The sequence below is a fragment of the Tenrec ecaudatus genome, chromosome 6, assembly GCF_050624435.1.
Source record: "Tenrec ecaudatus isolate mTenEca1 chromosome 6, mTenEca1.hap1, whole genome shotgun sequence".
Lineage (NCBI taxonomy): Eukaryota > Metazoa > Chordata > Mammalia > Afrosoricida > Tenrecidae > Tenrec > Tenrec ecaudatus.
Window position 1 is genome coordinate 166,256,153 of NC_134535.1, and position 26,323 is coordinate 166,282,475.

The following is a 26,323-nucleotide window of genomic DNA, read 5'->3' on the forward strand; positions in this document are numbered from 1 at the left end:
AGTTCCCTTTCTTGAGAAATGTATTTTCCAACTTCACACAGAGAGAATTGAGCCGCGCTTCCCTCTGAACCTTTAGTAAAAGCTTTGATATGCTCCGAGGTCTCTGCCCTCTCATCACTGGAATAGATGGACCAAAAGACATCCTCTTTGGTTTCGGGGGTTCTTGAGGCTTCCATGACATCAGTGTCATTGGCTTTGCTGCTTCTCGTCCATTTGCCACGGCAACATACAATAGGGACTGAAACGACTTCTAAAATGCCTCCAAGTCCCCGAGCCTGCCCATGGAAGTGCTAAGGGAAGGCGGCTACTCTCTACCTCGGTGTTGCCCATCTCCCCAAGCTCTATGCAGAGCTGAAAACTTGGGAGAATGAGCATTTTTAAAGAACTAACAATTGTGGCAGGAGTAAGTATGCAGCAGTTTTCACAGTTGCTTAACTGATTGCTTTATGTGGGCTCTTGGGAAACACCATTTGGACTTCCAGCTGCTGAACATAAGGTGGGCCCCTTCATGCCCTTACAGCTCCACTTCATTTCCTGGTAGGCACAGAGTGTCTGTTACTGCCTTGCTGGCCATTGGCATTTCAGCTGTACCAACCATGCTTACGATTTGTTGCCAGCTCCGCCAACTCACACCTTGATCCCTGTTTACACTTTGTTGTCAGTGATAAAAAGAATCCTCAACTGGAGCACGCTGTAGCATACGGTCGTCCCAAGCTTGCCAGGTTATTTAGCTTGTTTAGGATGATGGCAATCAAAGGCAATGAAGTGAAATTTCCTGGATAAGATTAGGTAGCATGATAGTCATCTTATGTAGTCTCAGGACATTCTAAAATGTGAAGGTAATGGGCTGAGTGGAGGGAGAATTTCACTCAGGAAAAGCACAAAAACAATGGACTTAGTAAGTATCAATCCCCTTCTGCAAAGGAAAGAGAAGCCACTATCTGATGTTTGGCTGATTTGTGGTCCACATCAGTAAATAACATTCTAGCAACACCTCTGGGAACATCAACATTAAAATTAATGGAAGGCCTCAACTTGGTTTAAAATGGTCATCTTTACATATACAATGTAGAGATATTAAAATGCTAATTGAGGGCATTGGAACCCATTTAAGTGCAATCGGTGGCTTTATATATAAATTCGGAAGTCTTATTAAAATCGTCTTCGTGCGCATTAAAATAATAGAAAGGGATTTCACTGAGGATTTCCTTACAACTTTTAGCAAACTGTTGGCACATTCTGAGAAATAAAACTATTATCTCGCAGAAGACACATGCCTGACTTCTACGTAATGTAGCCTATTCACTTTATGATTTTTTTTCAAAAGGGTTTAAAGCGATATCATTAAAGGTGTGGGGAATACATGCCTAGCATTTTAAGAATTCGCATTTACTTACCACCCAGTGAGTAGGTGAAGGCTCCAGCTAATACAGAGTCATTCATGTTACTGAAGCTTGCCCTCCACTTAATAAAACGTCTCAGGTATCCTTGGAAATTTATGTTAGGTTCTTATTCTTTTGTCATCTTATACCTTTTGACGTTGACCCTTTTCTTCTTCAAATATGATTTCAAAATTTTGCGGTTGCATGGGAGCCACCACAATGAAGGAAATGTCTGAAGCATTTTATTGAGAAACGGAACCTCGTCAGTTTATTTAACTAACAAATAAGCTGAGGACACTGCAGTGATAAATGTTCATCTCCCCTAAATGTAGATCACCACCTTCTGCCCTGTCCTAAAGACTAATAAAGGTGCTTGAGTATGGTTTCATAGAGGGTTTGAGTTTGTGAAGCCAGGGTCAAGGTTTAGTCATGCTCTTTTATTTTGTGACTGTAAAGAGAGAAGCCCATCATCGTCTCAGTTATTTACTATTTTTCTGTTATCACTAACCACTCATTGTGGGACAGTGGATTAGTCATTGGGCTGCTAACCAAAAGGTCAGTGGTTGGAATCCACCCGGCATCCAGGCACAAAAAGATGAAGCTGTGCATCTCTATGATCCCAGGGAACACGTCTTCTTAGTCCTGTATGGCCGTGGTGCCTTGGGATTGACTCCACATCAGTAGGTGAGTGGGCACAAACGGTTTGATATTTGACTGGTAACCAAGAGGTCAGTGGTTCAAATCCACCCAGAGGTTTAAAGAAAGATCATAGACTTCAAAACCCTATGGAGCATAGTTCTACCCTGAAACACAGTGGGCCACCATGAGGTAAAATGAACTCAGTGACAGTTAGTTGCTTTGAGTAGTAGATTGTCAAACTCGTTTGGTGTTTGGCTTAAAAGAAGAGAGAGAATACTCCATATGTGTGTAGCTTATTACTTATTGTTCATTAGATTCTGTGCATGCATTATCTCATTCAGTAATGCTAATACCAGTTGTAGATTCTAAGTACTGATGCTTAGATTGAATGATTTTCCCCTCCATCTGGATGAGAGCCAGTATTTTAATCCAGGCAGACTAGCTGTTAATCACTATTCAAATTCAACCAGACTCACTGCTATCCTGGCAATTCCAACTCACCATGAACCTAGAGGTCAGGGAAGAACTGCCCCTGTGTTTTCTAAGTCTAATTCTTTAGTGGACTCTTTTTCCCTGCTGAGTGGCTGGTGGTTTCGAACTTCTGGACTTGCAGTTAGCAGCCCAGTGTGTAACCACCGGGCCACCAGGGCTCCCATTAACCCCCGCAAGGAACCTGTGGAATGCTTACAGAGGAGAACTGGAAATGTAGGCAGAGGTAGATGGAGCTCCTTCTGGAAATGGAAAAGTAGTATTTAGTACTCCTTAAGAAAGGAAGGAGCCATGGGTGCTGTCTGGGAAGCGTCGGGCTGCTAACTGAGGTGTGCGATTCATGCTCCCAGCTGTTCTTCAGGAGGAACGCGAGGCTTGGAGAATGCCTTGGAGGCCCTAGAAAGAATCCCCACGAGTTACGTTTTGGGCAGAAAGAAAGGGAAAAAACAGCGAAGTAAAGCATAATGGGAACACCAGTTTTATCTTTTAAAGACTAAGTACTTTATGAAGTGAAACTTCACATACCTGTATATGGCAAAGGGATTCATTTGTAAGGGATTCTGTGTTAGGCCAGGTTGACTAGAGACACACATCCAGAGACACACATCTATGTGTCAGGAAGAGCTTCATACCAAGAAGTAATTATGCAGCAATAAAACAGTCCAGCCCAATAAAACAGTCCAGCAATAAAACACTCAGCCCAGCAGTCCTACATTAGTCCATAAGTCCCTCTTCAGACTCCTGCAGCCACATGCCATGATGCAGAATGCAGGATGCTCATAGGCCGATGCATGCAAAGTCTTGTGGATCCGATGGTGGTGGAGACATCTCCAGGGCTGTGGCAGGTCTCAGAGTGGCCACCAGCTGTAAGGTGAAGGGAGGGAGAGAAGGGGCGTTCCCAGGTCCTTCCTTAGGAGGAGGCCACGCCCACAAGGAGGCACCATCAGGCTGTGGCCTGACTGACAGGTTGGATATCACCTCAACAATTTTCTGTATGTTCAAGTTGACATGAAATCATGCAACTTCTATAGATCTCAAGGATTGACAGGCAGATATGTCATCCGGTTATAAGGGAGTGTGGGGTGGCCATACCATTGCTTGACGCCCTTCTAATTTCACGGTGCAAATAAAACAATAAAAATAGGTAGAAGGTGCCTTTCCAATGATGACAAAGCTGAAATGCCCTTGGCGAACACTAATGGGAGGAACTGATGGGTGAGTTGTCCTCGCGAGAACCCGACAGGTTAGAGAAACAGCTTCTGGAGCTGCTGGCTGTACAACAATGCAGACAGTGAAAGAGGACAGCGGTGAAGCCAGCCTTCAAAGGGAGGGAAAGTGGGAATAAGGCCACGGGGACTCCGCCCAGACGGGACAAGATGTTCAGTTCCATAATGGTGAGTGCCCCATGTTAAATCAAAACTTTGTTAGCTGAAAAGAAATAACAATTTATAAATTATCAAGGGTTCATGAGAGAAGGAGGGTGAGGGAGGGAGGAAAACAATGAGCTGATACCAAGGGCTCCAGTAGAAAGAAAATGTTTTGAAAAGGATGATGGCAACATACGTACAAATGTTGGCTTGAGACAATGGATGGATGGATGGATTGTGATAAGAGCTGTAAGAGCCCTCAATGAAATAACACACACACACACACACACACACACACACACACACACACTTTTTTGCAGGTTTGGCGGGAAACAGCAATGTCATTTACCTTGAAATAGGAAGATTGAAACTTGCTAACAATGAAAATCACAACCGGGCCGCCTAATCCTCCCAGCCACGTCGGTGTCAGCCTGTGAGTCTCTTGTCACCAGGACGCCATGGACATACTGCTCTGGGTTTGTGGTGGTGCTCTTAAAGGTGGAGCAAAGTTCTTGAATAACTTGCACATTGGCTCAGACAAGTGTTTCAGCCACACTTCCCCAACTCTGATTGGAGCGTCCGAATCTTCCACAGGGAAGGCCCTAGGAAGGGGAGGTGGTCGCAGCTATGGCGTTGGGAAACTGTCTTGAGTCAGGGGGACCTGGACAGAGAGCTGAGGGTGCCAGTGGTTGGGACTGGGGACAGGGCCGTGAATCCCTGGGGCCCCAGGGCATCGATTCTCTCTGGGTCCCAGGAACACAAACTCAAGTGTATGTTGTTGCACTGTGTGAAGGGCGTTTACAGTCTCCGTGGGTCTACTCGAAGGCCACCAGCCTGCGGGGAGGAGTCTGGGACTATCCACCCTCCTTTCCCACTGACCCAGTTTTGATGTTCATGTAGATGAGTTTATTCACTTCTAACAGAACATGTTGGCTGTTTATGTGACACCAAAGAATTGTTTTGAAAGAAACCGGTCCAACACAACCTAAGATTCCAAATTCAAAACACGGGTGTTCCTGCAGTGTTTTCATTTAGGGGCCGGAGTGCACGGGCGTGCAGGGGGAGGTCTGTCTTTGAGTTCCCAGAGTTCAGGGATGCACTTGGCAGATGTCTAGTGGACACTGCCAGACTCTTCTGCACAGTGTAGCCTCCAGCTCTGCCTGCCGATGGCGTCTGAGCCTGGGTGGTTGGTTGGTGTATAGATGATGGATTCACATGGTGCAGGACTGTGGATTTCACATCAGTTGAAAATCATTTCGGTAGTTGTGTTTTTTAAAGTATAATAATTTCCACACTGGATCTGTATGCTTTCAGTGGATCTCAAATTGGCCTAAAAAGTACATATATAAATCTCGTAAAACAAATGCACTATTATTAATATGATAAGCTTTTTTCTCTTGAGGCAGATGACCAGTTTGATTTCACCCCTTTGGTTTCAAAATGAGCTCTCTTTGCTGCAAGCGGAGTGTGTGTGTGTGTGTGTGTGTGTACGCGCGCGCGCGTGCGTGCGCTGTGGTATGCAGCGTTTGGCACGGTTTACAATGGTCTGAAGTCAAAAAAAGGCAGAAGGATCAATGATCAGAAACAATTTTTAACTCTTACCATGACGGTCCTTCATGCTTGAACTGGGGTTCCATATTTTTACAATTTGAATCCACTCCCTGGATGACCAAGGAAAATGGCAAAGAGGGAGAGAGCCAATCTAACAAGAGAGAAGGCACATCTATAAAAAACGTTTCTTTTTTTAATTATTTTTTAATCATTTTATTGGCAGCTCTCATAATTCTTATCATAGTCCATACATCCATCCATATTGTCAGGTACATTTGTACATTCATTGCCCTCACCATTCTCAAAACATTTACTCTCCACTTAAGCCCCTTGCATCAGCTCCTCATTTCTCCCCCTCCCTCACAGCTCCCACCTCCCTCATAAACCCTTGATATTTTATGTTATTATTTTGTCATATCTTAGACTGTCCGACATCTCCCTTCACCTACTATTCTGTTGTCCATCCCCCCAGGGAGAAGATTATATATAGATCCTTATAATCAGTTCCTCCTCGCTGCCCCACCTTCCTTCCACCCTCCCGGTATCACCACTCTCACCACTGGTCCTGAAGGGATCATCTGTCCTGGATTCCCTGTGTTTCCAGTTCCTATCTGTACCAGTGTACATCCTCTGGTCTAGCCAGATTTGTAAGGTAGAATTGGAATCATGATAGTGAGTGGGGAGGAAGCATTTAGAAACTAGAGGAAAGTTGTATGTTTCATCGTTGCTACATTGCACCCTGACTGGCTGGTATCCTCCCCACGACCCTTCTGTAAGGGGATGTCTAGTTGCCTATAGATGGGCTTTGGGTCTCCACCCTGCGACCCCCCTCATTCACAATGATGATTTTTTGTTAAAAAAGATTCTTACTGAAGATAAGCTCAACCCAATAACCTGGCTTGCTAACAGAATTCAGCAAGACGTTTGATGACGGTTGGTTATCTCTGCTCATGCCTGCCAGTGACATCAGTAACCAGTGTTGTCTTACAAATAAGTTTGAAGAATGAGGGCCTGGAGGAGTGACAGCAAAATGACATGACGTGGAAAGCCCACAGGACATTGAAGGCGACAGCATTGCCTTTCTTTGAGGACCAAGTCATGGTAGGAAAACAGGCAACCCTACAGCAAGTTTCTGTTAAATATAAAGTTTCTTTTTAATGACTGTATCTCTCAGTATCGAGGGAGCTTTCTATTAAAGAAACAGAACCATACTGAGTTTAACACCTCAATGGTATGAACAGTTCACATGATGGGCTACTAACGGAAAGGCTTACGGTTTGAGTCTACCCAGAGGTGCTTAGGAAGAAAGGTCTGACATCCCACTCTTTCAAAATTAGCCACTTACAACCCTGCGAACACAGTTCAACTCTAAAACCCAGAGTCACCAAAGTTGGTATCTTTTCAATGAGAACTTAAAAACAAAACAAAACTGATTTCCACAGGGGCCTAGCAATCACATTCTCTTCCCTACTGGACTAATTTCCATAATCCCCTGAATCCATATTATTCTGGGTCCTCTAGCGAAGCACAACAAGTACAGCTTACATATGCATACAGGTACAGAGGTTTAAATGGCTCACACAGTTGTAGAGGTGGTCAAGTTCAAAGCCCAGGTCAGGATATCAGGCTGGAGGTTTCTCTTGATTTACGTAGCTGCTGATGAACTGAATAACAGAAGGCTGATCCCAGGTTTCTGGCTGCAGAACTGAAAGAACACATGGCCTGCAGGCAATGACGTAGCCCCCTGCCCCAAGTCCAAAGACCCAGAGGTTGGCAGATGAGCCAGATGCAGAATTCAGGCCCAACAAAAAACAAGCAAACCATGCCACAGCATCCTTGTGTATTGGCAGCAGCGCACACCCTGGAGGAAACTTCCTTTCAACGCCGTGCACTCCTCACAGAGATGATTACTAGGTTTTAACTGCTAGACCACTGAGAATCCCAGCTCAGTCATACGGACATAAACCTTACCTATCACACCATCATGACTCTTTGAACCTGCTTTATGTAAACAGCTCTCTAACATGTAAAGAATACCTATCCTCACAGAATTAGTTTATGTCTTAAAAGAGGCAGGTAAAACACACAGCACTTACATGTAAGATGTCATTTAGATAGCAAGTAAAAAGTGTTAAAAGGACCAGAGCATTAGAAGAAGAAGGACAGGGGCTACAAGAGAGGTTAGGCAAAGCTTCTTGAAAGAAATAACATTTTAATTAGGCTTTGAAAGAGAAATGTGATGTTAGCTTGTGGGGCTGGAGGCAGAAATCATTCCATGTGGAGAATTACAAAGCCAAATAAGTTCATCCCTTATTTGGGGGGAACGGGGAGTAGAGTTTCCTCTAGATAAGGGATGCCCTGGGAGTAGAGTGCGGGACCAGGTAGCTTAGTGGTTACGTGTTGGGCTGCGATCTGCAAGGTCTGCAGTTCGAAACTAGCAGGTGCTCTGTGGGAGGAAGACAGGGTTTTCTGCCCCTGGAAAGAGTTAACACTCTTGGAAGTAAAGAGTCAGCAGTCTTGGAAACCCACAGGGGCAGCAGTTTCATCCTGCTCTATAGGGTCTTTGTTGACTCAATGGCAGTGAGACAGAGTAGAGTGGTTGTAGTGTAAGTCGGTGGTCCTCAACCTTCCTCATGCTGTGGCCTTTTCATACAGTGCCTCATGTGGTGGTGACCTGCCAACCATGACATGATTTTTGTTGGTACTTCATCACTGTTATTTTACTACTGTGATGAATCTGGCGACCCCTGTGAAAGGGTCTTTTGACCCCCAAAGGGGTCATGACCCACATGTTGAGAACCACTGGTATAAGGGAAGCTAGGGGCTTAGGCAGAGACCAGGCTGGGTGTTAATTTGCACTAGTTCTTGAATATTCTGGGCCAAGCTAGGAATGGAAGCTTCTTGTGCTCTAGGAGAACATGAGGCAGGAATGTTGTGAAGGGCCCTCTCTTGATTGGATTTGTTAAAATTACTTCTCTGACACCTTCTGATTGTGTCTCATCGCGAGCCAGTCATTTTATTTGCATAAAATATTTCAGACTGAGTTCCAAAATTAAATCGGAAGGTCACAGCACTTCCCAGGTGCTCCATGTTTATGTTGTAGCATTGTTTTACTTTTGGGGGATTCGCACTATTGAACGTGACACAGAAGAAAAGACCGTGCGCTATTTGATTGCTTTAATTAAGAGCACGTGGGAGTAAATCATTATTTTAGGTGCAGGTACTGGCTTCTCCTTGTCTGGTGCCAAGAAGACTGAAGACAATAAAAACACACGGCAACAAGGAATCCAAGGGACGGATGGCCCACGTGACCCTCAGATGCCATGCTCCTGAGACCAGGAAAGCTACATGGTGCTTAGCTTACTACTGACTGTGCTGAAAGGGATCGCATCAGAAGTGCCAGACCAAGTGGGAAAGAAATATAGAACAGAAGCCAAATCATTAAACACACACACCACCTCCACCACCACCACCACCACCAACAAAACAACAGAAAGCTAAGCTTCCTGGTCAGATAGACATTGGTGGAAGGCCCACCCCACTGCCTGCGGTCCTTCATCCTCCTTTAGTCCTGGAACTGAATTTCAGCCAAATGATAAAAACAAAACAAAAGTGAAACTTCTATCTAGATGATTCTGATCTTAATCTACCCAACCTATAGCATAGAGTCAACTGCCCTTTTGGGGTTCTGAGGTTGTAAATCTGTTTATTTTTTACCCTCTTAGAACAACTGGTGGATTCAACTTTCTGACTTTATGGTTAGCAGCCCAGTGCTTAACCCATCACCCCACCAGGGCGCCTCGCTGAACAACGGACAGGTCTATAAGTTGCACACTAAAGAGCTCTGAGAGTGTTAATGGCTGGGCATTGGGCAAGGTCAGCAGTTCAAACCTTCCGGCTGCTCTGCAGGAGAAGCATGGGGCTATTGGCTGCCATACATGTCTCAGTCTTGGAAACAGGAATGATTAGGGCAAACAAAAGGCTCAATGAAACCTGGAGACGGGAGAACATGGAATGAATGGAGTTCCGTTGTGGGGATTGCAACCAATGACAAGACAGAAGTGGATGGATTGTAGAAAACAAATTGCTCTTCACCCAACCTACACCAAAGAGCTTACACAAATGCGGTGGTCTAAACGCAACCTCACTACCATCTAGTCAGTTCTGTCTCCTAGTGCCCCGACCGGACAGAGTACAACTGCCCCCTTGGGTTTCCTTTGGCCTCATCTTTCCCCCAAGAAGCACCTGATGGATTCAAACAGCTGACCATGCCACTAACAACCATAGACCCAACCCATTATGCCATCAGGGATTCTCGTCCAAAAGACAAATGTGGTAGGAACTTGGAAATAGAAAAGACAAAGCCATTAATGACTCCTTATCCGCTTTACTCACGAGTTCTTTATCCAACAAAATAAATCATTGGAGTCTATAATTAACATCGGGGGAGTGAATTTTATTTTCTTCAGAAACAATCACGTGAAGGGCTATAAAAAGTCATGCAGGTAGTTTTGAGAAACAGCTTTTAAAGAGTACATTTGAAAAAATAAGTTGAGTTTCATCGCGGAAGTTCGTTGTCACGTGGATGGTCAGAAACAAACCCAGGGAACTGTGTGGGTGTGTGTGTGCGCGCGCTAGTCAGTGTTCCAGACTGCTCAATGAGGTGTTGGAGTATTTAATGTGTGAATTTGTGTTTTTCATTGGTGACGGACATAGAAGTGAATGTAATTTTTCTGGGGGATCTATAGCAATATTTTTGTTTGTGTCTATCAAAATTTTAAATCATCAAGAGTTGGTCTAAGAATGAGAGTGCTTCTTGTTATCGCTAGTTCAATGTCATTAAGTTACGGGACATTTTAATTAAGAGAGAAAAAGATCAGCCTGTTGAGTTCCTTGATATATGCAAATGCATCCCATGCAAACTTATTCTTAAAAAAAAAAAAGATTGGTAACCTCTTGTCTTGAGGGGAAACAAGATTTTAACAATATTTGCCCAGAGCATTTTCTCTAGGTGAATTCCACAAAATAAGGTCATTAGTGGCTGGCGACTGTAAGCTCAAACACGGCCCCATGCTTTTTCCTCCCCCTTTCCTATGTTTAAATTGCCTCTGCTCTACAGTCCTGGGAGAGGGGTCAAGAAACAAGAAGATTTACACAATAAATACCGAGTTAAGAGATCATTTCCACTTGTGGTTAAAATGAGAATTTTGTTAATTTGGTCAGATTATTTTGTAGACCGTAAGAGCAAGTTTTACGTCAAGAGATTTGAATACCTCTTTAGAAACGAAATGCTTAGGGCTGCAATGAAACATGCTGCTGTGAGGTGCCATGAGCCTGTTCTGACTCATCAGGACCCTGTGCCGCACCCACGAGTCCATTCTCCTCATTGTCCTCTTGCACCCCTGCTGCAGCTCTGCCAATCCCTCCTCTAAATGGATTTAAAGCAGGTTCAAAGAAGCTGTAAAAATACACTTACAACATTTAACTTTCCAAGTGTTTTCCTCTTCTCTGAGGTTGCACATGCATATTTCCTTGTGTGTGTGGTGGGGGCGTGCATACACAGTTCAGATACACTGAGAACTGCATATTATATGTACTTAATTCTCTGGAATGGAGTGTCAGTACAACACTGTAGTTGGGGATGATAGAATTCCCAGGAAAAAAAACCTTTGGGTACTCATTGTTCGACTCCAGGCATACTCCTTTCATGTAGAATGTGTTCACAGACATGTGGATAGTGTAAAATGTCAGAGAACTGCCCTTACTCCCAGAAGTTAATTGATGCTAAAACGGTGTCCGTGTTTTCTGATTTATTAATTGCCTGACAGAGTTTTCACATTTAATTTGTTTTTATTGCCAAAGAAAATTATGTTGTCATTTCCCCCCCTGCTATTATTTTTCAGATTCAAATTACCCTGTCGTCCTCCACACATTATAGAGGACATTTAAAATAACCCTGACTTTTTGGGGTGCCATGCTATCTTAGAAGTGGTTCTCATTAGGCTTTTTTAATTAAAAAAATTAACATCAGGCTTGAGTCACAGCATGGAAACCTGGGACAGGGGGCTTCCCCGTCACAATGTGTAACACATTCCCTTTTTATTTTTCCTTCTAAGTCCAAATTTCTGTAGATTTTTATCAATGTCACGTCCTTAGACGTGCTGTCTGATCTTTACAATAAGTGCGCTATTCTTGTTACTGTCTATTACTGTCTAGGGAATCATTTCAGAATCTGGCGATTCAAATTTCTTTAGTGCCTGTAATAAAAAAAATTGAAGGTTTATTTTAGGGGATTAAAATAATGAAGGGGCAGTGAAATAGAGCTGCCCCTTTATGGAAACGTGTGAGAATATCATTTAGAACAAAGTGCAATGTATGTTCTTGATTACTTCTGAGGGACTTTGGCTGACTCAGACGATAAGGCAAAACCAAACAACAAAGAACACATCTGCGTCTATCAAGTTAATTCTGACTCAGAGCAAGCTGGGAGTGGAACTGTTTGTTCACTCATCCTCAAATGGTGACGTTGAGTGGAGGCGGCTGCCTCACCTCCCACCACAGCGTGCCTTCAGAAGGCCGGCCTTTCTCGTAGCAAATGAGCCGTTAACCACTGTGCCCCAGGGATGCTTCTGACTCCTGTTAAAAACCAACCCAACCCAACCCAAACTCCCTGCCACGGAGTTGATTCCAATGTAGCGTGACCCTACAGGACAGAGTAGAACTACCCCCGTGGATTTCTGGGGCTTTCTATCTTCATGGAAGTTGAAAGCCTTAGCCTTTTCCCACAGAGTGGCTGGTGGATTTGAACTGCTGACCCTATAGCTAGCAGTCCAATGCACAACCATCACGCTACCAGAACCTAGAATATGTTGTGTACATATTAATAGTGTGCAGTAAGCGAAAGTTCGCTGAGTGACAAGAAAACTGTTATCCATCTAGACTGATTTGGATACAAGTTGGATATACGGTCAGGAAAGTGCTAAGTCTTATGTTTGTATGTGTGACTGCAGACAGACACCAAACCATTTCTATTATTTGTCTATTAAAATTTAAATACCTACCATGTACTAAGCATGCCAAAAGATGTATATGTTTTAACACATGCACTGTTTAATGATCTCCATATGCAGCACATTAGTACTGTTTGAGGCTTTAAATTTTCCCTTCAACCTCTTCAGTGCTATATATGGTTAGTCTGTTAGGTAGTCAGAAAGTAGCTGGTGCTCTGAAAGTAACTGGGAGGCCACGCTATGTAAAAGCACTCTGGGCCACTCAGTTGCAAGTAAAGTACAGCCTTTTCCCTTAAAGTGAAGAACACCGATTTCTGAGTGCTCTGAGTTACTTATGCCATAGCTACCTTCCAGGAGAGATTTAGGACCGAGCAGCCTTGGACTGTGGATAGAGGGGAAGAGGAGGCTCCCGTTAGCAGGAATCAAAAGACAACAGGATGTAAGACTAAGTAGCCACTTCTGGAGTGGCACTGGAGTGAGCTCTTCTGCAGGGAGGGAGCAAGCACAGCTGACTGAAGGAGTCACTGTACTTTCATCATCTCCGCATCCGTGGCAGGTAACATAGCGAAAAACCAATCCAAACAAGAGCAAAACTAGCAAACCCAAGCCGATGGCTCTCTAGCCAGTTCCAGAATCGACCTGCTCTCCTGTAAACAGTTACAGGCTCAGAAACTCACAGGGGGCCCCGCTGCGTCACTGGATGGCAGTGAGTTTGAATGGGTACAGGACCTGCAAAATGGCTGGGAAGGGGAAACTTGTGGGTGCAGCCAGCAGGCAGTGTGTGCCCTTTCTTGGGGGGAAGCAAATGAATCAGACAAAAATTAAACTAGTTCAGAATGAGTGAGCCGCTTCATGACCACTTTGCTTCAGACTGAAGTTGGCAATGGGGATCCATCGAAGGCATGTGATCGGTGTGAGGATGAAGGTAGTAAAGGGGGTGATCACTTTGGAAGTTATTTGGGGTTATTCAGGAGACATAGATCATGCAAGGTTGTGGCTGGCCCAGCTTGGATTTTCAGCTGGTTGCTTTGGTTCTTTGTCTATTCCGGAGGTTTAGGAAACACCAACTCTGGAAGGCTTCTCTTTCCTTTTGCGGTTGTGCAAAATGAAGCTAAGGATTTTCTTACGGAGAAGCAAAATGCTAGCTACCCGGAGTCATGCGTACTGAAGCTACTGTGAAGTTGAGCGAAACTGTTCAGAATAAGGCAACACAGCGTGAGCTAACACTTGGCATTATAACACAAAGGTAAGACGAATAAGTGTGATTTTAAAACATTAAAAAACAAAAATTTATTATGACAACTTTTAGGTTGCGCGACCCCTTTTTTGCAGTGTAAGTAGTAATCCGGTTAGGTAGTTAGGCAGAATTTGTATTCATGATTTGGCTGATTTGAATAAGACCTTCTAAAACATCCTTTTCTAGGTGGAATCAGTAAGAAAATGATTTTCTATTGTATACATCCTTAAAGACGTATTTAAAGTAGCGGTGTGTTAAGCAGAGGTGTTATTTCTGGAACCTCTACCAAATCAGGACTCCGAGGGCTTTCGTGGTCTATCTCCCTCTCAGCCTCATCTACCTGGCCTCTCGTATTCTCCACTTGTTAGTGCGCCCGGAGAATGAATTCGAGTTTGTACTTAAATGCCTCTGTCTTGTATCATGCTGCTTTCATCCCTGGAATGGTCTTCTTTTAATTTGTGCCTTTTCAAGAACCATTTAAAATGCTGTAGAAATCAGTGGAGAGTGCCTCATGTGTTTTCAGTTATTAGGCATTTGCAAAACATTTACTACTAGTTACCTCATGTCAGCACTCAGAGCAACTTTATGAGACCAAGGACTTGAAGCTATTTTTGTATGAGAATAATTTAAGAGTTTGATTTGCTCAAATGAGCCTTGAACCTGTCAACATCTTCCAGTGGGTTCATAGTTGTCTCCCCACCCCACCCCCAATAGTCAAGGAACCTATCATTTCTCTTGCCTCTGAACTATGTGGGTAATGTGTTAGGCTGAGTTGTCTAGAAAAATAAAACCAGAGACACTCATATAGACCTAAGAAAACTTTCTATCAAGAAGTAATTTTATATTAAGAAACCTTCTCAGCTCAGTGTGACTCAAGTCCACATGTCCAAGGCTGGCTGGAGCTCTCTTCAGGCTGAGGAAACAGGGGGGTGAAGTGGGAAGCAAGGAGACCACAGACTGGCTGTAGTCCCCTGGAACCACGCCTGGTACGAACATGGCAGGTGGCAACAGCTCCCGGGGTCCTAGGCCCACCTGGGGCCTCCCTTGGAGACAGGCACAAAATCCAGGTGAGGAGGAAGGTCTAGGGCAAGAGAGAGAGGAAGGGGTTCCCACTGTTACTCTCAGAATGAGGCCATACCTTGACAGGTGGGACCTCACCTCGACCGTCACACAGGTACCAACATGTTGGCATAAAATCTAACCACCGTGTGTAAAATGTCAATCTGTTTTGAGAATAGAGTCTGTCACCTTCTCCCCACTGCCTCCTTTACCTTGTGAGTGTCTTACCTATTAGAGATTAAGGCTAATTACAAAAAGTACAATTAGTAATGGTGAGGCAGCCTGCAAGTCAATGGAATAACCTACCAGCTATTTCTTCACATCAACTCCGTGGAGCCAGATAAGCAGTTTTGCACACTTTGTATCCCTTTCAAGCCTGTTTTAATATCCCACAGATGCAGCCGCACAGAGCTTCCATGAATTGTTTCAAAAGTCATAAGTGACAATATATATTTTAGAGATCCATTCCACAGTTGATAGTGAAAATCATTAAAGAACAGTTCCATAGAGAGCACCATACTCAATTTTCTATATTTACCAGTTATTGAAACTGCCAATAAGGACTTTGCTATTTATTAACCATTTTGAGTTTTGTTTCTGTATTTAATGAATTTTATGTATCCTATAATTTACAGAGCCCCTACTTAAGTATTTAGATTCTTATCAATGTTACCCTTAGGATTGGATTGGAAGATTAGTACCTAATTTCATAGCTCACGTAATTACCTCATGCTGTTCCACCTCTGTTTTGGTAAGTCAATGACGACTAGTTTCAGCTCCAGTTCATGCATTTAAGTTCCACACACTTGCATTGAAGTCAGTGTGGAGTGTCTGCTAAATGTCTCATTAGTTGGAGAGGGAAACCGCTTCAGAATGGGTTCCTGTAAGGTAACCATTGGGTTCACTGCTCCAGTGACAATTTAGAGCCGCAGAATCATCCTGTTGCAGGGTCAGTGTGAATCAGAATCGACTCAACGGAAATGGGTTTTCAGGTTTGGGGTAAATAATAAAGAAATGTGAGTGATTACAAGAAGTGAAAGGCTAACACAAATTCATAGTTGATTGTTTTCCTCAAAAGATCCTAAACATTTCATTTAAGTTTCTTCTGCCATAAGATCCCACAATGAGCACCGATTTATTAGTCTGTAACAGGATTGCTGATCAGGCTGCAGCAAGGAAGGAAAGTGGGTCAGAGGATTTGCACCCTCCAATGGAAGAAAAGCAAGAAAACGGTCAGTACCAGGAGCCAACACACGGTGTCGTGAACAATGGAAAAGTGGAGGAAGAGGGTCATTGGGCTTTGGAGAAACCAGGAGTTGGCTGACAGATCCAGGGCTTAACCCCAATTTTGGCTGTCTTCAAAATTAAACAGTTCTCTTTGAACCCTGGTCCTGCTTCCAGAAAGACATGTTATGGAACAGCGTGTCAGAGCTTAACAGCTCACGCAATCATGATAGTGTGAAACATATAAGGACAGCTATGAAGTCCCAACTGTGGACCCGAGCAACTGTAAAAGAACACATGAGATGTCATTTAACACAGGTTAAGAAGATTTATTTAATGGAAACTCAGCACTGGGCAACCATCTGACCAGGTCAGCCGAGACTATGCCCTGGACGTAGTATTAGACAAAACACCATATTAAGGACAAATGAGATGCGAGTCTCATTTCATAACGACCACCTGGGCTTTTAGTTTTACTTCTTTATTGGTCTGTCAGTGCAAGAGACTGTTGGTCAACTCAACTTTTATACAACCAAACCTAAAGCGATAGAAGTGAGGGCTGCGTGACCCATGAGGAAGGAAGAAAACCCGTTTAGTCGCTGTCAGACAGATACTTGGTGGGCATGATACAGGTCGCCAAAAATTTCTCCGTTCTTATTAAATAAATAGATATTGTGTGCTTTGCTTTAAAATCCATGAAATTCAAAATAGAAAGCGTTCTTTTTCTCTGTGTTTTTCTTTCTGGGTAATTTGCTTTACTTTCTACATGACAGTAAACTGACTTATCTCCTTGGGTAGGTCAGTCACGATGAACAAGAATAAAGAACGCGGAGAACTCAGTGAAAGAGTCTCCTGGTAGTTTTTCAAGGCATTGAACTAGTTTGAAAGCGATCCACAATTTCAATACATTGGCTTCTACTTTCCTGCTATTTTCTTTTCATATTTGAGAAAAATAATCAGAGGGTTGAAGAGAGAGTAGCAGAAAGTAATAGGCAATTTGAGCAGTTTGTCAGAATTTTGTGTACCTCCCCTCTCCATCACACAGGTTCCCCAACCTCGGGACATTTGAGCGCCAGCAACATGCTTCACTTGGTTTTGATTGGCAGTGCTCAACTTGATATCCTTTTCGGCTTTTGAACATGATCAATTAAGTGTGTTTGTCATGGGTTTATTTTTTGTTGCTATTGTCAGTGGATTCGGACTCCTAGCAACCTTGTGTACAAGAGAACACACTACTCCCGGGCCTGAGACAGTCACAAGAATTGTTCTAAGTTTGGACCCATTTGTACAGGCACAGTGCCGTCCGTCTTACCCAGGGCTTTGCTTTCCTCTCCCTTGTTGGTCCTCTGCTTAACCAAGCGTGCTGTCCTTTTCCAGGGACTGACACCACGTCCGGAGTCTGTGAAACAGTGTCTCACTATCTGAGACGCGTCCTGGCTGTACTTCATTCTGCTATTTGCACAGGATGAGTAGAGGCGTTAGATGGGGATGTAAATGGACTCACCACCCCAGCACCTCTAGAGTTCAAGTTTTTATTGATGGCACTAGTCTCTGCAGTCCTTCCAGAAAGGGGGTATTGCTACTGGTTTACTGTGTTCTTAGGCAGAGACAGTTCTAAAGTCTCCTACCTACCTTTTTTCTCTCGTAAGAGCCTTATTCTACATTTCAGGGACCTGATGTGGGCTTCTGCCAGTTGCGGAGTATGCCTGTTCCACTGATATTGCCCGGAACTGGGGAGAGTATGACAGGATGAATTCAGGGAATCACTTGACCCCCCCCTCCCACCCACGGGAGACAAACCTGAGCTAAATGTCCATGAATAACTTGTCTTCCATAAACTCCTGCTCTTACTGATGGGGTTTCAAAATGTTTTGAGTCTCCTGGAGTTAATGTCACTTCAGACCCAGTGTCTACTCATCTCCAAAAAGTCTGCTTGTATCCTTTCCCCCAATGCAAGCATGCAAACTCCTGGTTGGTGTATGGGCTCTTTCCTTAAAGGGACAGAGCCTCCATTTCATTCAAGGGGTTTTGGGTCTGTAAACTGGCTCAAGTCTGGGAATTGACTGAGGGGTGTGACTCTCTTCTGGTGATTAGAGTTCGACTGTCCTTTGCCTGGTCTAGAAGTTTTCCACCTGTATAGGTCAAGTAAATATTTAGTCGGCTTTCCATTTAGTTCACTCCCCAGGACATTCTGCATAAGTAGCCAACACCATGGGTCCATATGAGTCAAGCTCTTCTGATTCCTCTGTTGACTGTGCTTCCCATTATGACAACCACACCCAACTTGTCAATTGAGGGCTGTCACGTGGCCCCTCCCCCCACGGGGTCCCATCCACCCCATTTGCAGGCAAGAGTCTTGATTCACGTAGGGTAGGTCCCACTGTCAAACCTGGCTGGCATGACATAGCAATCACCGGAGTCTTCAGAGTTGCTGGGCTCCCTCTGCAAATTTGTTTTTTACAGTTTTGGTAACAGGTGTGTCCTCGGGGCACTCCCTTTGTGGATTTAGGGGTTTCTCCTGATAAATCCATTTTAACATTCCAATTTCCCTAAGCCTTTGAATGCCTGCTTCTATGGTATACCAAGGTAGGTCTGTACTTCAACTTGACTGAGGGCAAGCCACCTCACAGTAAATGTTCAGCCAACCAGCCAAATAAACTTAAATGTTCTCCAATCCTCTCTAGCTGAAATAGTGGATGAAGAATCTGTAGTCATTAGGCTTCATAGCAACAGACTCAGAGTGATCCAAGTTTGTGTTCTTTGCACCATTATCCCACACCGTCCGTAGCCTTTCCCACACATATTCTCCAGGTTTCTGTCTGTACATATAAGACATCTCTAGCAGTTCTTCAGGAGTACAGCACATTTCTTGCAGGATCACCATCTGGACTTTACCTTTGGGGACTCTCTAACGTAAATCTCGTTCTAGAGCCAGAGGTAATAGTAGGTGGCATAGGTGTTTCCTGGACACGGGCAGGAGTGTCTGGTAAGGTCTCAGCCTCAGGCATTGTTTCAGTTGCCACGTCAGCATGCATGATTGGGTTAATCTCTTCCAGTGTGGGAAGAGGCGACCATGGCTTTACTGAGAGTGGATTCATCTCTTGAGACTGGAGGGTTGGAGCTGATGTGTGGAGTGGTTCAATGGAATCTTGGGGCTCGATGTTTCCATCTTCTGGATTGGCCCATAGGTTCCCATCCCAAGTGTCAGGGTCCTGTTCTTTTTATAATCAGTGCGCTCCTTTTCCTATCGGACAACTTCCCAGGTTGAGAATCAAGCTGGCGTTGGAATTCATCTCTTATGATAGGACTCTGGGTTTGGTTTTCAGCAGTATCAGTTCTGTTACTAGAGGAGATGAAACACTCGCATGGCACAAGTAGAAGCTTCCCAGTCATTTGTAGAGCCTTTGAGTTGGGCTTCTTGGCTCATTGGTTTCCTTTTCCATTTCATCTGTTGTAAGAAGTATCCATGAACCAACTTGAATGCTTCTCATGATGGCAAAATTGTAGAAAAATAACATAGAAAGTGTGTGTTCTTCTTGTTAGTGATCAGCGAGCTGACTGCGACTTCTGGCAGCTTGGTAGGTTTTCAGTGCCGTCCGTAAGCTTCTCAAGGTGGTAATGTTTCTGAAAGAAATCACCAGGCCTCTAACTGAGGTGCTTCCGTGTGGGCCTGAACCATCAATCTTTTGGAAAGTATATGGGCACTTAACTATTTGTCCTCCCAGGGTCTCCTCAAGGGTAAAAGTATTAGAAACTACTCAGGGGATTTTAAAAGTAGAAATAATCACTTCAAGTAGGGTGGACACATGCAGCCAGTCAACACAACAGAGTAGGGTAGTCATACTGATATCAGACAAAAAATAGACGAGATCAAAATCTATTATAAGAGGTCAAGGAGGATATTACACAAGAATAAAAGGCTCAAGCAAGCAAGGAGATGGAAGGTTTATAAGTTAATATGTACCTAATAGCAGTGCTTCACAATACACGAAACAAATAGCCATGGATACAAAAGGAGAAACAGACAACACCACATTAAGTGTAGGGAATTTATACACACCATTGATACTTCTATGCCGGATCTCTAAATAGGGGATCACCATGGACAGAGAACTTTTATTAAAACCGTCAGCCAACTAGACATAATGGACATATATAGGACATGCCACCAAGCATCTGAATAATATACTTTCTGCTCCATTGTACTGGATCATTTTCCAGAATAGAAAAGGTTGCTGAGAACCCAAACAAATCTCAGCAAATTTTAAAAGATTGAAATCATACAAGAGATGTTTTCTGGCCATTATGGTATATAACTGGGAATCACTAACACTGGAAAAAAAGACAGAGAAACTAAATAATACACTATTTAAAGTTGTTGGGTCATGGAAGAATCAAAAGCGAAAAAAAAATGTCTTCTAGAATCAGATGGAAATGAAAGCATCACATGTGAAAACCTTTGGGTCCCAGGGAAAAATCCCAAAAGACATTCAGAGGGAAATTCTCAGTAACAGATGCTTCCATTAAAATAAGAAATACACCAAATCATTACCTTTAAACTAATAATTTTTTGCTACCAGAAAAAGAAAAGGATAAAGTTCAGGGCAGAAATAAATTAAAGAGAAACGAGAAAAAACAGCAGAAAAAAAGCAACAAGTAACACCCGTGGGAAGAAGCTCCCCAGACCAATTAACAAAAGAGTAAAACATGGCGCCATCGGCCCAGAAAAGCCTAGTGAAGAAGTCAGGAGGGGCCTGGAAACATGGCCTAGACTCTAATGGATGTGGAGAACTTTAGGGCGGAAGTGGTTTGGACCAGTCCAGTTAACATGGCAACTAGTGTTATGAAGCAAAATGTGCACACATTGTTGGATGGAAAACTGTTTTGCTTTGTAAACCATCACTCCAACCAATGTACACTATTAAAAAAAAAAATCAGCACCGCCAGGTATTGGTTCCTTGAAAGGCTCAATAAAATGTCCAGGCCCCTGATTAGCGTGCTCAAAGCAACATAACTCAAAGGAGCACAAGCCGAGTAGACCGTTTAAACAGACCTGTAATAAAGTTATTGAAAGTGTCATTTTAAAACAAAACAGAACTGCCACCACAGCAAAAGGGACCGAGGAACAGATGGCTGCACTGGAGAATTCTACCAAACATTCAGAGTTTGAAAAGAATCCCACTGAATTTCTCAAAAAAAGAGGAAAGGAGAGAACACTGTTGAACTCTTTCTTCAAATCCTGCACATTGTCAACAAAATTCTAGCCAACAGATTTCAACAGCATCGCAAAACACTGTACATCATGCTCAAGGGAAAGTCATACCAGGATTGAAAATGTTGTTCAACGTTAGAAAATCCACCATTGCAACCCGTCACATAAAGCAAACAAAGGAAAAGAGTCATATAATCATATCGTTTGATGCAGAAAAGGCATTCGGTAAAGCTTAATACCTTTTTTTGTCAAAAACTCAGGAAAATAGGAATGGAAGGATGATTTCTCAACTTAATCCAAAGCATATGTTCAAAATCAACAGCCAGTATCCTTATACTCAGTGGAAGAAGATGGAGAGCTTTTCATTTGAGGATGCGAACAAAGATGGGCATCATGACCACTTTTATTCACCCTTGTCCTGAAGTCCCAGTCAGAGCACTAAGTATATTTATACTAGGGATAAAAATACCCTCTTTTACATAAACACCATATTTCCCTATATGCCATATGCCTGGCATTTCACCTAGTATTATGCCCTCCAAGCCTATCCATGCTCCAATGTATTCCAAGTTCTCATCCTAGTTTTTATGTTTGTACAGTATTATTTTGTATGCATATGCCACAGTTTGCTTATCCAATTCTTCCTTTGATGAAATTTCCTTCTGCTTATTTGCCACATAGTATAGATCAAGCAAAAATGAATGTAAGTGTGCATATTTCTGCTTGTTCCAATATTTTCAGCTGTTACTGCTGTGGGTTGGTTTTGGGTTGCCAACTGCAGAGTCAGCAGTTCAAACTCAACAGCCAACTTGAGGAGGAAAGATGAGGCTGTTTGCCTCATAATGACTTACCCCCATAATGACTTACAGTTTTAGTAACCTCTCTAGGGTTCTAGGAGTTGGAATTGACCCCGTGGGAATGGGTTTGGTTTTTGTATATGCTTAGAAATGGGACTGCCGAAGCAAAGTATAATTCTATTTCTAGTTTGTTTGTTTTGTTGTTGTTATTGTTGTTTTTGGAAGGCACCATCCCGTTTTCTAAAGTGGTTGTAACATTTTATAGTTCCAGCCACAGAGAGAGTCCTAATTTCTCCATACCCTTGCCAGCATTTGTTCTTCTCCGTTTGTTTTGTTTTTCTTTTTCTAATCTTTGCCATTTTAGCTGAGGTCAGAGAGCATCTCATTGCAGTTTTGATACACATCTCTAATGACTAATGTTCATGAACATCTTTTCGTATATTTTTGGCTGCTTCAATGCCCTCTTTAGTGACGATTCTATTCATGACATGCCCACTTGTGATTGGATTGTTTTTCTTTTTGTTGTTGCAGTTTTATATAGCTTTTTCGGAATAGATCTTTGTTGGCTATGACATTTCTGAATATTTCCTCCCAGTGAGTAGGCTAATTACTCTTTCAGTAAAGTCTTTTGATGAGCCTACATTTTTAAATGTTATAGAATCACTCTTACCTACTTTGTCTTCTATTTGTTCATTTTTATATTTTCTATCCTGTGTTTACAAAAGAGTAGGTCCTATACTTTTCTCTGTCTCTCTTTTTTTCCTCCCAAGAATTGTGTGAATTTAGGTTTAAAATATAGGTCTTTGTCCCTTCATGAGTTAATTTTTGTGTATACTGTGAAATATGTCCTGTTTATTTTTTCCGAAAATGAATATTCAAGTTTACTATACCATCTAAGCCATAGATTGTTTATTTGACATTGAAAGAAATTTCTGCCCACAACTGGTTAGGGTTAATTCTCAGCTCCAATTCTGGTCCATTAGTCTATCATTGAACAAATTGCCAAGTTATTTTTATTACAGTGTCTTTTACTTTGCTTTATTCCCCTTAAACATTGCCATGGTTAATTTGGGGGCCTTTCCTTTTCATAAAAATTGGCCATTAGTTTTTCCAGTTCATTAAAGAATATCCATGAGATTTATATCAAGATTGCATTGTATTTGTAGATCACTTTAGGTGGAATTGACCTTTCCAATGTATTTACATTAAGTCTTCCAATCCATGAAGAGAGAAAATTGCTCCATTTTTGTAGTCAAGTTAGGTTAATTTCTAGTTTTTTTTAATTGAACTCTTCTTGTAAATGTTACTGTTTTCTTGATTTATTTTTGTAGTATATTTGATTGCTGTAAAAGAACCAAATTAGCTTTTGTATGTTGATCTGGTACCGTACAACGTAACTAAATTCTTCCATTACTTTCTACAGTTTCCTTTTGGAATCTTTAGGACCTTGTATGTGTAGAATGATGTCGTTTCAAATAGAGTTAGCCTTGCTTCTTCCTCTCCAGTATGTATTACTTCTATTTCTGTTTCTTGTCATGTTTCTCTGGCCAATACTTCTGGTACCACTTGGATAAGAATGATGGAGGTGGCCATCCCTGTCACCTCCATGTTCCCAACTGCAAGTCCTCCACCTTCTTTCGTGTGTAATGCTGGTTGCTGGTTTTGCGTTTATGCCCCTGATTGTGCCGATAAATTTCCCTTCTCTTCCTATTTTGATTATGGTTTTCTTTATATCAGGGATGGTTGTTGAATATTATCAACTGTCTATTCTGCATCAATTGATGTGATGGATTACATGAGTCTGTTTTCTAATACTGAACCATCCTTGAAATACTGATGTTACTTTCACCTGCATAGCGCCATTGTTACTCATAGTACCCCTGTAGAATGGGAAGACTTACTCCTTTGTGTTTCTTAGACTTTAACTGTTTGGGGGAGTGGAAAGCCTCATCTTTCTCTTATGGAGCAGCTGGTGGTTTAGAACTGCGGATCTTGAAGGTACCAGCCCAGTGGATAGCCACTACATCACCTCACCATGGTTCCCCACTTGGGCATAATATACTGTGTATATTCATGTATAAGCCAAATTTTTCAGCATATATTGGACGCAGTGTTTTTGGTAAAATTAGGTGCCTCGGCTGATGTTCAGGTCAGCTTATACTCGAGTACATATGGCAGGAGATATTTTAGGTATGTTACTGGAATAGATTGGCCAGAATTTTATTAGAAATTTTGTGTGTATATTCCTAACATATTTTGGTAAAATTGGGTTAGGATTACATAGGGTACATAATTATCTCTAGATTTCTGAATAAGGTTATATAGCACAAGCTACTCTGGGCTCCAGGAAGAGTAAAATTATATGGGTCTTATATGCACCTCTGGGGTTTGGAGAGAAGATTAGGGGGACACATATACCGTCTGGACGTTGTACCATCCCATAGATCACTTTATAGGTACATATAATTAGGGCACCTGAAAATACAATATTCACGTGAATCATTGTTGGAAAGGCAAATTCCAAATAACACAAAGGAACTCATAAATACACTTACAAGACTTAGCTCTCTAAAATAATGGCAAAATACACACAAATATTGTAAAAATTACACCTCCAGTATGCATTTTTCTCATATAATTCCCAGTTAAAACTGCAATTTGTGGTACTATGCACTACACTACCTCTGTCCTCCTGCCACCTCCTCCCCATCCCTATACAAAGCAGCTGCTCATTAAAGCCCTGAGGGGAACAATACAGTGGGGTGCTTTGTGTCCTCTGGGCATGAAAGGGTTGAGCCTGGCAGTTGCTGAGAGCTGAACAAAAGAAGGAAGAGAACGGATTTGGAATTATTTCTAAACAGCTCACATTCCTGTGAGTTTGCTTAATTATCGTTCGCTGTGCAGGCCAGTGAGGGAGCATGGGAGAGCTCACCTGTTTCTGACAGGTCTCGGCATGGTTGGTGTCCATCTCTAGTCTGACTCATGAATTTGCTGTAATTAAAGCACTTGAGTTTGGAGGAGCACTTCTTCCCTGCTTTTTTTTTTAATCTTAATTTTTAAAATAACCTAGCAGTCTGATTTATTAGTTTTGACAAGAAAATAAGAGACTACTCCTTAATAAATATTTACTGCATTGGATTGATCAAAGAAGATATGCACTTTACTCTCTGAGAATTCTATGTGTATAAAAGTTATGAAGGAATTATTCACCTGTGTCTAGGTTTTTATGTTCTATATAGATTTGATTTTCCAGGTCAGCTCCTTTTCCTCATTATTGTTTGCCAATCTTAAAAAAAAGAAGGAAAGAAGAAAGAGAAAGAAAGAACGAACACAAACGGATCACCTACAACCTGGTGCATTGGGCTGGGCATTTAATTAGATCAGCATTTAAAGGCGCTCACACGCTTGAGGAGAGATATAACATGAGAAAACTGGGAGAAGGGTAGACTGAATAGACAAGGTTACTACTACTAGTTACTGTGAAATCCATTCTTAATCGCGGCAACCCCGCTGGTAGGAGTAGAACTATGAGCTACAGGAGATTTCTTTTCTTCCCAACTTTTATTTGGGAATCGGGTGGGGGTTTACAGAGAAATTCAATTTTCCATCAAAACAATTCCAACACATTTGTTTGCCATTCCATTGATCGCCATTCCCACAAGGTAGCACCATGTAACCCACTTCCCCCTGTGCTTTCTCTTTCTAGCCTCCCTTCTTCCTTCACCTTTCTTTTTAATTTTTTTTTATTAAAAGATTATTTTACTGGGGCGCTGACAGCTCTTTGAACAATCCATACATTAATTGTATCAAGCATATTTGTACATTGGTTGCCATCATTATTTTCTAAACGTTTATTTTTTTTTGAGCCCTTGGTATCAGCCCCTCTTTTTTTCCTCCCTCCCCCTTCCCGCCCTGGTGACCCCTTGATAAATAATAAAGTGGTATAATTTTCATATCTTACACCAATTGCTGTCTCCCTTCCACCATGGTATGGGGTGGGAGTGGGGTGTAGGTAGGGGTAGTGGGCGGGTAGGTGTCCTTTTGTGTCATTAATTGCAATCAGTTCCCCCTTCCAACCCACCGCTCCCCACCTTACCCCTACCCTCCTGGTATCGCTACTCCTATTGCTATTCCTGGATTCCATGTGTCTCTTAACTGTACCTGTGTACATACTCTGGTCTAGTGGAAGGCAGGACTGGAGTCAGGATAGTGAGGGGTGAGGAAGCTTCAAGGAACCAAAGGGGTGTTGTGTGTTCCATCGGTGCGATACTGTGCCCTGGTTGACTCATCCCATCCCTTCCTGTGACCCTTCTGTGAGAGCATGTCCCATTGTCCACAGATGGGCTTTGGGTCTCT

The 26,323-nt window shown here is 42.6% G+C and overlaps 1 protein-coding gene across 1 annotated transcript in view; it reads left to right on the forward strand.

Moving 5' to 3' along the window:
- The window catches only part of PLXDC2 (plexin domain containing 2), a 520,641-nt gene that overhangs the window by 43,730 nt on the left and 450,588 nt on the right, over window positions 1-26,323 (forward strand). The window lies entirely within an intron of this gene.